Here is a 14,099-nt window from a genome sequence, read left to right as displayed (position 1 = left end):
TGTCAGGAAAGTTACTTTTTTTTTAAATGCAGCTAAAAGAAACTTCATCAAATAATTGAACAGTAAGTAACGACTTTAGACTGCATTCTCTGATGTATCACTGGAATGGGTTACCTCTCGGAGGAATGGTATCGCACGGTAAACATATGCGTGGAGTTGATATGGCAGCAGAATTAGATCAAAACACACCAAAAAAGTGACTTCTGCAGCTACCTGTATTGCTAATTGATTCTTACTTCTGCGTAGACAGCCTCTATTACTCCTCTTTGTTTTTTTGTCTGCAGCTGGGCATACTCTGTGCTTCTTTCGTTATTTTTGCAATTCCCCGTTTGCTCTGAACCAGTCAATGCTAGAGTCGCATACGTCAGCTTGTCACGAGCTGTCCCTTGTTTGGTCTGTAAATCCAATGTTTGGGAATATTGTTAATGATTAGGTGTGCAAGTTCTGTGGACTTCTGCTCAAAGCAGACATCAGAAGGACGCACAAATAGCTTTAGATACAGCACACAGTTAAAGTCAGCACAAACATATGCCGTCCGCTGTCGTATGAATGTTGATATACATCAATGGTCTATGTTTCTCTGATCTGTGACTCATTCTTACCTGCGCGTACACGGTTCTCTCCTCTTCACGTTTAGGTCTTGGAGTTTTCCTGGCTCTGCTCAAATCTAATGCAGCATAATGCATGAAGTCAGCCGCTGCTCCCTGCATGGGTCAGAAAGGAAATGTTTGGTTATGAGGCCACTTCATTGTCTTTACCAGTTTACGTACCGCTGATCAAACATTGAACAGATTGAATTGGCTAGAGATCAAGTGCACAATCCATAATTCATATATATTTAGATAAATGGAAATATTAAGATATGGTGATGACTATATCTAATATTTAAACATGTCAGTGCTAACTCTGCAATACAGCGTTACAGGAATGTTTAAATGAGCGGCAGCTTTAGAACGTAAAGTTATTTTTTTAATCCAATACAATACAATACAATACAAATCGCTTTATTGGCATGATAAGGTACATCTTATGTTGCCAAAGCATCAAAATACATTTATGGTTGAACACATAAACGCGGTTCCATTCATACAGTGTATAAACAGGTATATCCCTGAGTTTATAAATATATTTTCGCCTTGTTTATATATACTCTTGTCTTAGTTTACTGGTTGTCCCTCTGTTCATGGCAAGCTGTAACATAGTGTGCCGCCAGTGTTACACAGCTTCTCTCCTCCCCCAGTAGGAATGGGAGTTTTTGGTTGTCAGTCAGATTTCTGAATTCAGGGCATATTTGTGAGAATTTTTGATAGAAATTCTCTCTGATGCCCTGATATTTTCCACAGGCTGTGAGGAAGTGCATCTCTGTCTCAACTACTCCCTGACTGCAGTGAGAGCATATCCTGTCTTCTCTTGGCAGCCTGGTCTGCCTGTGTCTGCCTTTTTCGATCGCTAGGCTATGTTCGCTAAGTCTGTACCTTGTCAAGGTTCTTCTCAGTTTGTTATCCTTTACCATGGTCAGGTAATCAGCTATGAATCCAAAGAATAGATGAATCTATAAACAGATATAACATAGATTTTCAACACAACAGGCAGTTTTCATTTCTGCCATGGAGAGAGGAGCAGAGAGGATCAAAGCAGGAGGAGGAGAGCGGATCGAGGGGATAGCAGGTGCGATCAAAGGTGAGAAGAGAGTGGATCGAAGCGGGAAGGGCAGCTCGTATAGATAGGAGCTCGGAGAAAGGAGCTCACAGGGGCAGAGGAGCTCGCAGACAGATAAGCTCGGAGAGGGGAGAGAGGAGTTCGGAATGGGGAGGGAGGAGCTCAGAGAGGCGGAGAAGTTCAGGAACTCGCAGGGAGAAGATCAGGAACTCGCGGGGTCGGGGGCCGGGTGGGGGGTAATGTCCTCAACTCGGGGAGAGAACGTCAGGAGCTTTTTGAGTGGGGCACGTTGAAAAAGATGGGGAGTGGGGAGGAACGTGGTCCAAGTCTAAAGCAAGGGGTTGAGAGCAAGAAAGTGATCCAGATGGGAAGATGCAGATGCACATGCGCACTCGATCTAGTCGCGCATGTGCCGTAACAAATGGTGCGGCGGCTTCCTCCTGCACAAGCACACTTTCGTCAGCTGCGTGCGGAGAAGGTCAGGGGATTGTGGAGAGAGAGGAGAGGGGGTTGAAGGTGAGAGACTAGGGGGGATGGTTAAATTGGGCAGCAGAGTGGATCCAAGGGGGCAGGGAGGAGATGGGCTCGAAGTGGGGGAGAGGAGCTCGGAGAGGGAGGAGCTCGGAGAGAGAGGAAATCAGAGAGGGGAGAGAGGAACCCGGAGAGGGAGAAGAAGTTCAAAACTCGGAGAGGGGTCAGGAACTTGTTGGGGGGAAGTACAGTGAGAACAGAGGGGAGGAGGGAAGAATGTGATCCAGGTTTAAAGTGGGGGGGATGTGAGCAAGAACGTGACCCAGGTGGGAGGGTAGATCACATTCTCCCGCCCTCTGTTAGGACTGGACTGCGCTCTGCCACCCCACTCCCTTCACACCTGCTCAACGTTCGCCCTCTCCTCCCCCACCAACACCACCCAGACCGCAGCAGTTCTAGAAGGCAGCTCACTAGCATCCTCTCAAAGGCAACTAGGGATGGGCAATAAATAAATTAATTTAAATATGGTAGCGTATTCTGTGTTGGTCCTACAACCTGAATAACATTACATTTATGTGTTATTTGCCGGACTTGACTATTCCAATGTTCTCCTGGCCAGCTCCCATCTTCCACCCTCAGTGAACATGAGCTCCTCCAAAACTCTGCTACACGTATCCTAACATGCAGCAAGTCTCATTCACCCACTACCCCTGTGCTCGTTGACCTACATTGGGTCATGGTCCACCAACAATGTCCCCACTAAGCTACACGGTCATGCAGCTGTCAGGAGGTCCCATGCAGGCTGCTTACCGGCGTTTGAATGGGAGATTTGATGCAAGCGGGAAATTTTCAATGGGCTGTGCAGCCCGTTAAAGTGATCGGGCACCCTCCAAAAATTAGGGAGAACATTGTAAGCCAACACATTGATTTTAAAATTCTCATCCCCATGTTAAAATCCCTCCATGGCCCCACTCCTTCCTATTTGAACTCTGCATTGTGAGCGCTGTGGGTGCTCCTAATCCGAGAGGGTGAGCCCTGTCTGCTTTCTGAAAGCAGTAGTGTTAGCACTGTGAGCTCTGGAGCCTGACTAACACAACGAATGGATTATATCACTCATTGCAAAGATCTTGATTGCTCTCCAGCAGGCATCGTCAAATTACAGGTTCCAGACAAACTGTTGAGTGTGTCTTGTCCTCCAAGGGGACCGATCAGAAATCTGATCTTGTCCTCGAAGGGGACCAATCAGAAATTTTGTGTTGCAAGTGGACGCGACCGTAGACTTAATCCATTCTGGCGTGTTTATGAAAGAATCTTTCCATTATAACAACCTTGACAATTCAACTATCGGCTCTTCACGGCGGTTCGGTCCCGTTACACGTTCTTCTTTACCTGAAAACGAACAAAATTGAATGATATTGAAAGATTGAAATATTTACTCAGTTTCCATGTCAACAATTGAAAAGACATTTCTAGAGTCAGAACAAAGCAGAAACTTAGTTCCAATTCCGCATAGTGCCAATAGTGTTTGAAGTCCCAGCCCTTGTAGCGATCAGCAATGGTGAATTTTTTGGATTTTTTTTCGGAAACTGAGGGAATCGTTTTGGACACTAAGGGAATCAAGGGATATGGGGATAGGGCGGGAAAGTGGTGTTGAGGCTTGAGGGTTCGTATGGCCTACCCTTGTTCCTATTTATTATGTTCTTATGTGTACAACCATTCCCCGGCCAGAGCCTCACACTCTTTCACTCAAACTAGTTGCGCATCCACAACAAAATCTTGGAAAGTGATTGTGTGCCAGGGTACATGTCATGTATTATGCTGCAAAGGGGACATTTTTGTTGCAAACATCCAGATAATTATCTCCATTTTTATTACGATTCTCTGAGAATGTCTGCGTTTTAAAATGCATTTGGAACAATCGGCGCTCTCTGAAACCAGATCACACGATTTTCAACTTTAATTCCTGATCGAGTTCTCATTTCCCCGTGTTACCTGGAGACTGTCACTAACCGTGAGGTTTTGAACAAAATCAAGAGCTTACATTAGATCTTACCGTCATTATTCTGCAGTCGGCACCGCGTCCCAATGAAGATCATTAGCACTAGAAACGCCAATCCACCCACCACACACACAGAAGCCCAGAAATAAAATGAATTATCGACAATACCTGCAAGATTAATAGGAACATTAAGTTATGACGAGCGATGGCTAAGACTAGACCTCAAGATAGTTTATTGGTTGAACTATGGCGATGCTTTCAGTAACTCCGCGGTATAAAACGGCAATAAGAAGGTTTAAATACAAAATATTATTTCTTTTAGATATAATATTTGAAGTAAATTCTTCATTGAATGGAAGTAACATTCTGGATTAATCTGCGCATCGCACTATCGGTTTACGGATCACAAAACACTGTTTTAGGAGAGTTAGAATACGAGAGAGATCAATTTCCCATGACCAAAAGACTTGTTCTTTTTCTTGACCTTTCTTACTTATTAACATACAGTTTGAGGAAATTGGAGGCAATTTTGTCACAAGCGTTTCTTCGATGCCCGCACAAAATTCTGGATTGCAGCAAAATGTTAAAAATCCCCTTTCAATTATCCGAATTGTGTTCATTAAAGTAATAATGTCATTAACCAGTAAAGGATATCAACGGGCGATGGTTCATTGATTATTGTCTTGGGGGCGGGAAGTGTTGTTCACAAAATAATGTATTGAACCGGCTGTACTGTCGCCTGTTTGTGGGAACAGATTAAATTAGATTTATGAGACAGATTCCAATTAAACCCACTGTGACATGGACGGCTGAGGGGAAAAAGCTGACCAGGGTTTTATTTCATATCTCTACAGTAGAATTAGCCGACAGGGGGATGAGGATCAAGAACTGCATTGGAAGAAGCCTGAGTGCAAACAACATGACTGCAGCTCCTGCAACAGTCTTGGTGCAGGGAGAGCGGGCAATGGTAAAGAATAAAACAATCTTATAATTCAAAAAAAAATTGAAAATTTATTAATAATAAGCAGGTGAGGAAATATAACGGGATAGAAAAGATAAACTCATGTTTATGATTGTTATACAATATATTTAAAGGAATTTGAAAGCAAATAAGCTTTGACTGAGAATACTTGTGTGGAGAGCGATTTAAACCGGTTTTACAATACATTGGGTTCAATTATATTATAGAGTTAAAAATGAATTTAATGCTTTCGTTGAAATTCCTCATGAGACTTCCGTGGACTGTCTTCATGATTATTAATAAGTACAAACTGTACGATATATCCCTTTACGAATTTAACAGTGGCTGGCTCTCCTTTTTGATCGGTTTGCCTCATACATTGGTTAGATTTAGAAACAGTATGGGTGACAAGAGCTGGAGTCTCGAGAGAGACATGAGAAACCAAGCAGGTATAACGGGCGTCGCTCGGGATAGGCTGTGTCTCAACCAAAGAGCTGGAAACCTCAAACAGTCCCTCCGTATTCTGCACTTTCCTGGTATGTATTCCGAATGCAGTTTCGACGCCATTTTTATACCAAGTGAGGGTGAAATTCTCCGGAAAAACGCAGCCGTTTCACACACAAGAGATAGAGAAGCAGTGGAATGCGCTTCAGGCGTCCTGGAGACAATCTTCAGTGGGGTTGGGGCCGCTGCGGAACAGAGATTGCACAAAGTCCAGTTACTGGGCACCATTGGGAGATTAAATACGATTCTGATTTACGTTCGGTTCATTTTATTATAATAGCACCATTCGAAAGCGCAGCCTCCTGTCCATTTAATGTTACGCTCATCCTCTACACACACCTGATCCATATCTATCATAGACGTCCGCATCTGTTCAAATTTACCCGCGCTATCAAGTCCAAGACTTTGAGTTACACAGCAGACAAGGCGCAAGGATTTGCTAATCAATGTTAGCTTTTCATAGTCCAAAGAATTAAGCAAGTAAACCTCGGGGGCAAGTTTGCGCGCGGAGTCCCTCCCTGTTAGGAACAGATAGACAGTGACCAGTAATCTGCACATTGTGGATGGCAAAATGAGGGCCTCAGTCGCTCTCGGACAGATTTCTCAGCCGAAGCATGACAATTGGTGGCAGAAATTATATTCGGTTGAACCTCAGGAGGTTTCAGCAACACAGCTCCTCTGTACTGTTTAATTTATTGGCGATTTATAGAATCAAAGAAGCACAGAAATTTACGGCACAGCAGGCCGCCATTCGGACCATCGTGTCTGCGTCGGCCTAAAAAGAATTATCCAACCTAATCACACTTTCCAGCTCTTGCTCCGTAGCCTTGTAGGTTCTGGCACTTCAAGGGCATATCCAAGTACTTTTTAAATGTGACGCGGGTTCCTGCCTCTACCACCCTTTCAGACAGTGAGTTCCAGATCTCCATTACCCTCTGGGTGAAAAGATTTCTCATCTACTCCCCTATAATCCTTCTACCAATTACTTTAAATCTATGCCTCCTGGATATTGATCTCTCTGTTAAAGAAATAGTTCCTTCCAATCTACTCTATCCAGGCTCCAAATAATGTTATACACCTCAATCTAGTCTCCCTCAGCCTCCGCTGTTCCAAATAAAACAACCCCAACCTATCCAATCTTTCCAAATAGCTAAAATTCTCCAGACATGGCAACAGCCTCGTAAATCTCCTCCGTACCCTCTCTGGTGCAATCACATATTTTCTGTAATGTGGTGACCAGAACTGTACGCCGTACTCCAGCTGTGGCCTAACTTGTGTTTTATACTGTTCAAGCATTACCTCGCTGTTCTGACATTCATTGACTCGGCTAATAAAGCAAAGTATCCCGGACGCCTTTTTAGGCTAGTGAGGTGACAACGTTGTGTGTTCCAAGCTCCAGTTTGTTGAGTGAAGCTGTTGATCAACAGTTAGTTTCACGCCGGCTTTCTAATCCCTGACGCTAACATTATGTGAGAATTAATTTCAGGAATGTTAAACCGCAGAGACGGCGATGGGGGCAGACAGAGCATCAGTAAGGGCTAAGAGCCGTGTATATGTTGGGAGAGGTGCATTAACATAAACGATTTTCAGTCTTGCAATTTGTTCAGAAATTCCGCTATCAGACATTTGGTGTGTAAATTGTGGAATTACAGTCTAACTGTTTAATATTGATACGTTTTGCATTACTCTGCCTGTGACATTGAATATCTAATTAGCAGTTCTACACAGAGAACACGAACATACAACTTAACTTACCTAGAAATGTATTAATAGGCATGTGTATACTGTTGTGTATGTAACCTGTTCCACCTTAAGAGAGCTTAAGCCTGTTCCACCTTAAGAGATGTACTACTTTCTCAGGCTGCTGTAGACGTAATACCGGGGGTGAACACACCGGTATATAAGCACTGTGCAGTAATCTTGTATTCAGTATAGTCCCTACCTCCAACCAGTAAAGACCTGTTTTTATTGTTACTCATTAGTCTGTGTCTTAATTACCTAAATAATTCACAGACTTAACACTGGCGACGAGTCAGGTTCTTACCCTGCGGCAGTTATTCCACAGCGGTTGAAGAGAGGTTTCAAACCACACCACCCCACTGGAACGACAGGCATTAGGACCCTGAAGCCTCCATCAGCTTGTGAACCGGAGTAGAAGACAGGGCTGGGGAAGACAGGTACAGGGCGATAGCGATCGGCAGATAAGGGCCGGGCCGCTTTCAAGTGCGAGGCGCAGCCGGGCCATCGATCGCATCCGCTGATAAGGGCCGCACTCGGGCGATCGCGGCGAAGATAAGGGCCGCACTCGGGGCTGAAGGGAGACGGCGTCGGGGGACGGGTGAAGACCGCCAAGCGCGGGAAAACCGCCATTTTGTGGGCGGAGGACGACGGCAAGAGCGGGAAGCCGCCATCTTTGATAACAAGTAAAGAAAATAAAATCTGAGAAATTGCAAATCTACAATGCCTAGACACGGGAATATTAGCACCTTTGATAGTGACCTCGAAGATTGGGCCATATATGTTGAAAGAGTAAAAAATTATTGTAAGGCCAATAAAATTCGTGACCAAGATAAAGCTCTAACATTATTAAATTTAATGGGTGCGAAGACATACGGGCAATTGAAACACCTGTTATCACCAGATGAACTGGCGGATAAGACGTTCGATGAGATTGTTACTGTCCTGAAAGATCATCTAAACCCCACGCCACTGATGCTCGCGGAACGATTTAAATTTTACGACAGAAGGCAGGTACAGCATGAAAGCAATGCTGAATATTTGCTGGAATTGCGTAAATTAGCGAAATATTGCCAGTTTGGAACGGGACTGACAGATGCACTACGAGACAAATTTGTGTGTGGTTTATTTAAACAGGATACACAAAAGCGACTGCTCAGGGAGAATGAGCTGACGCTTGAGAAGGCGGTCACTATGGCAGCAGCACATGAAGCCGCAGCAAGAGGCACGGCAGTAATGCAGCTACGGTCACCGGAGCTCAGTGCACACAAATTGGGTGTGAGTTCTGGCAAATGTTATCGTTGTGGAAAGACAACGCATGATCAGAACCAGTGTTGGTTTAAAAACCAAGAATGTAGAACTTGTGGTAGGCTTGGACACATAGCTAGAGTATGCAGGTCAGGGAAGAAGACCAGCAACAAGAAGTCACCGCAAGGAAAATACGCAAAAGTACACAAGGTGGCCAAACAGGAGTCCGATTCAGACGCTAGCAGTAATGAACTGGCTGGCTTAAGCAGTATTGAACTGGCTAGCTTAAGGGTACTCAACGTTGGTAAGGGTGCAGATCTCCAGACAATTTGGGTTACTCTTCAGATAGAAGGAGTCCAAGTAAAAATGGAATTGGACACTGGATCGGCATTGTCGGTCATGAATAAGAAAGATTACAGAAGGTTATTCCAACATATTCCCCTACAGGATACGGAGATTATATTGACAACCTACACGGGGCAGAGAGTGTACCCCATCGGGACAATAAAGGTTGCAGTGGCCAACAAGGGCGAAGGAAGTCAAATAATGGACTTATATGTGCCACCGGAGGGAGGTCCACCACTACTAGGCCGGGAGTGGTTTAGAAACATAAATATGGACTGGCATTCGCTAAAAGCCATAAAGAGTGAGAACTCGGTGCAGATAATCAGCCCAGACTCTAGAACTGATGATGGTAAGACCAACCCATGTGCAAAAGACAAAGTTTCAGCACAGAATTCCACTGAGCAACAACAACATAGTTTAACAGAGAATTCTGAGTCTGTCAAGTCTACTGATATGCACATTTTTGAGGGACACTGGGCTCGAACTCAACTCCATTTCAAACTACAACAGCAATTAGAACAAATGATTTGCCGTTTTGAGCAAGAGATGAATGAAATAAAAAAGTTCTTTGTTACAGAGTGGGAGAATCTGGAAAGGCAACAGAAGCAACTGATGGAGAAAATGGAGCAGGAGCACACCAACCATCTGCGCGAGGAGGCCGAACGAATCAAAGCTGATTCAGGTTCTGAAGGTGCGTGCCATAATCTGGTGTCAGAAGAGTTAACAGTCAGCCAACTCCTTCATATGCTGAGGGACAAGACTCTGAAATGGGAAAAACATGAACACAAGCTGCGATCTTCAAAGGAAAAGGGTTCGGAGCTCTCAAAAGTCATTGAGATGGCTGATGTGACGACACAGACTGAAACGACTGCAACAGAGCAGCCATTGGATGCCAAAAGTACGCTGACTCACGTCAATGTAGAACAACAGACCGCTGAAACAGCTGCTCCGGTAGAGGGATTGCATAGTCCGATCAATCAATCTCCAAAGGAAGTTGAAGTATTAAAATCACAAATGAGGTCACTAGTAAACGACTTGCTGAAAGCCCAGAAAAAGCTGGATGCAGAGGTACACATGAAGAAGTCTCTTCAGGAAAGATGTCTGGATTTGGAACAAGAGCTGGCTAACGTCCAGCTGGGTATGGAGGAAATAGACGACCCTCTCACTGGTCTAGCTCAGGACGACACCGAATATTACCATGACCTGGTGGACGACACCGAATATTACGATGTCCTGTCCTGCCCAGCTTGTAACTTCGACTCCCAAAGTGCAGAAATCATGGAGGAGCACCAAAAGTCTACGGAACATCGGGAGAAGCTGGCTCTATGACGGAAACAGGAGGAAGAGAAGGAGGAACTGCGCATGCAGCTGGCAGCTGTGGCAGCTGACAATGGAGCCCAGAGAGTCTCCAAGAAGCAGAAAAGGAAAAGTAAAAACAGAAGATGACCCATCTGAACCATTATCACCTCTACCAGATCACACACGTGGTCCCTCCGAACGGAGCCAAATCAGTTCGGAAGTTCAAGCTGTTAAATCCATGAAAGGACTATTGAATGAGTAACGTGAACCGACTACACCACAGAGATTGAATCTGTGAACTGTTTTCCGCAGAGACTGAATCTGTGATATGTTACGTTAAACATGAAGTTATATATGTATATATGTTATTACGTTATGTTAAATGGGGGGATGACTATAAAGCTAAGAAGGGAGGAGTGTTGTGTATGTAACCTGTTCCACCTTAAGAGAGCTTAAGCCTGCTCCACCTTAAGAGATGTACTACTTTCTCAGGCTGCTGTAGACGTAATACCGGGGGTGAACACACCGGTATATAAGCACTGTGCAGTAATCTTGTATTCAGTATAGTCCCTACCTCCAACCAGTAAAGACCTGTTTTTATTGTTACTCATTAGTCTGTGTCTTAATTAACTAAATAATTCACAGACTTAACATATACTGCCAAAGGCGGTGCAATAAAGTAATCACAAAACATCCCCGTTTGTTATGTTCGATATACTTACGACTGTGCCGCTCTCCTGTGTTTCACACTTACCATGCACAATTAGATGTCATCCGGTTCCATTTCCTCGAAATATTCCCCGATGGAACACTGCACAGTGATAGATTCCAGAGTCTGGAAAGTCGCGCTCAGCAACTGAAAGAACGCGCTCGCTTTACTTTTCCGGCCAAATCGTTTTCTGTTATCGGCGCTTGTGCGCTGGTATTCATTTTCACCCTGTTTCCACCAATACACTCTTACCCTGGAATTGTCCTGCGAGATGGGGAACAAGCAGTAGAAGGTGATGTTCCCCCCTCTGGACACAGTCGCTTGTTTTGGCGCTTGAGTCACACTGAACGTATTGCTGTCCGCTGCTGTCAGAAAATATAGTCAATTACAGGTTAATTGTATTAGACACGAGATAGAAGACAAAAAGAACCTAGATAGAGGTATTGCGGTTCACTAAATGAATGTGGAAACTACTTCGGATATATAAATTAAAGTAGCTGGGACAATGAATAAAGAGGCACCTGTGGAAATAATCTGCCGGAGAGTCAGGGACAGGAAAAGCAAAGCCGCCGACATTCTGAGCAACAGATTCAACTGATGACCCTCTGCAGTAACTGCGAGTTTGCAACTGTTAAAAATGGTTTGCGGTTTATTTTCAATTAGAGATGTCGCAATGACGTTTGACATCATGTAACTGCGGTTTCGGAAATTTGCCTTCGTTTGTGAAGTGTGATTTTCTAACGTCTGCACTTAATTCGACTGCTCGAATCACGTGTCTGAGACAGCAAAGAGTAAGGTAATTTTTTTGATTTTGAAATGCAAAATTTACTAACACATGCGGAGTCACTGTTGTTTCTTGACAAGTAACGAAAGTCTAAGCAGGTTCGACAACAGAGGAGAAGAGTTGAAGAATGGTGATTTGCTTGACCACGTCAAAGGCTACTGAGAGGTTGAGAACGAACGAAAGATGAGTTTACGCACCATGGTCACAGTCACACATATTGTAATTCATGGCCTTGGTTAGGGCCGTTTAGGTGTGTGAGAGATGGAAACTGGGTGGAGAGATTGAAACAAGGGCTGCTTGGGATATGGGCACGCAACTGTAAGGTGACAACATTCTGACTGTCTTAAGGGAGGAAAGGGAGGTTGGAGATGTAATAGCAGTTTGAAAGAAGGGAGCAGTCGAGAGTGAGTTTACAGGAAGGGGTGGTGACATCGGTTTCCAAACGAAAGGGGATAGTCTCTTAGGAAAGGCAGCAATTAAAATGTTAGGTTTGATGGGAGCCAGAAAAATAAGTTGGATGGTCAGTGATTAAGTCTGAAGTAGGTCTATGGAGCAGGAGGTGGTTCATGTGGATTAGCTGAGCTTAGAGGGTGCATGTGGGGAAGAAGGAAGAGGTGATATAGGGAAACAAGGATTCAAATGTATCTTATGACGTGCAGGAGAGATTTAGTCTGGTGAGAAAGGTGAAAGGAGAAAGCTGTAGAGGTAGCTGCGTGGACGGTCTCTATTTGATGACAAAGAAATCCATGAGCTCTTAGCATATGTTGTTATCGGAGAAGTGTTTAAGCAGGTGGTTGGTAGAGGGAGAAAGAAACGGTGAATTCCCATTGCTCTCCCGGGCAATTATAAGGCAGTGGGCAGTTGTAGCAGAGAGCAGGGAGACTCTGCAACGGTTCACTTGGTCCAGCCAGAATAGGCTTTGGATGCCTACACCACTTCTTTGCAAGATGCGGTCAAGTGTGCGCCTCTTGGGCTCGAGGAGGTGAAGATAAAGAGCACACCAACGTTATAACCAGAATATGAGACAGTGAAGGATTTGCTTGGCATAAGTTCACTTATTCTTCATTTCTGTTTCTTATAAACAGGTTTCTAAATTATTTCACGCGAGGCGTGCACAGTTCCTAGTTACACATCTCAGAAACTCAACTTGGTACAGACCTGCAGAATCTCTTACTCGCCATGGGAAATTTGATAATTTATAGATCTCCCGTTCTGTTAGATCTCCATCATTTGTAGCACTCTTGCATCCGTGTCAGACGAGTGTGGGTTCATTCCCCACTCCAGGAACTTCAACAGATAATCTAGACTGCCACTTCAGTGCTGTGTTGGAGTGTGCTGCACTGTCGGAGATGTCGTTTTTCAGGTGCAATGTTAAATAGCCACGTCTGTCCTCTCAAATCAGTCTGTCATTCTTTCTTGCTTTCTTTTTTTTGCTTACATTCTGCATTTTTTCTGTCGAGTTTTATTTTTATCTAGCTTTCTTTCTTGCTTTGCTTCTTTCTAGCTTTCTTCCTTCCTTCCATGTAAGGGTTGCACCACAACAGGTCAGGGACCAATGTCCTCGCGGGGATGTTAACTAGTGCTATGGGAGCGGCGCACCAGAATGAAGCGTTAGAGATAAGAAACTAGTTGCACAGATGACTGAGAGACACAAACCGCATTAGAATAAAGAGTAGGTAGGGATCAGACAGGATTGAAATACGAGGCAGAATAAAATGTGTTTAGAGAGCACGTGTGTAAATGCTTTGAGCATGCTAAGTAAGGTTGGTGAACTGTAGGCAAAAGTAGGCACATGGGAGTATGAAATAATGAAAATAACAGAAACCTGGCTTAATGGATGACCTCATTTATCCAGCATAGACTGGGGTAATAAAGGCGTAAATGGCAAAAAGGGGTTATACTATATGTTTCTCACATAAAGGATTATTGAGACACCGAATATTTTAATGTAAGTGGCTAATGAGGCAGTTAATATAATATAATACAAATGGCAATTAGATATGTAATTCCTAATTTATTCTGGAGATATGAGCGTCGCTGGCAAGGCCGCCATTTAGTGCCCATCCCCAATTGCCCTTGAGAAGATGATGGCGGGCTTCCTTCTTAAACGCTGCAGTGCAAGTGGCTAAAGTGCACCCACAATGCTGTTCGGTAGGGACTTCCAGGATTTTCACCCATCAACGTTGAAAGGGTATCAGGGAAAGGACAGCAAATGAAGTGAGAGAGCTCCAGGTGACGATGTGGTACTGGCACAGGCGGAATTGACTCAATGGCCTCCTCCTGCACTGCAATTTCAGTGGTTCTATAAATTGGTTTTAGCGTCCCTGGGCCATGTTGGGGATGTAATCAAAGTTCCAGCTCATGATCCCTTCTGTAATTAACA

At 44.2% G+C, this 14,099-nt stretch overlaps 1 pseudogene; it reads right to left on the bottom strand.

Annotated features, from left to right (window-relative positions):
* Window positions 1-221: 221 nt before the first annotated feature.
* LOC147116248 (uncharacterized) lies at window positions 222-11,508 on the bottom strand (annotated as a pseudogene).
* Between the last annotated feature and the right edge of the window lie 2,591 nt (window positions 11,509-14,099).

The sequence above is a fragment of the Somniosus microcephalus genome, chromosome 6, assembly GCF_052327205.1.
Source record: "Somniosus microcephalus isolate GS21.2 chromosome 6, FLI_Smic_1.0, whole genome shotgun sequence".
Classification (NCBI taxonomy): Eukaryota; Metazoa; Chordata; class Chondrichthyes; order Squaliformes; family Somniosidae; genus Somniosus; species Somniosus microcephalus.
This window is presented reverse-complemented; position numbering and strand designations above follow the sequence as displayed.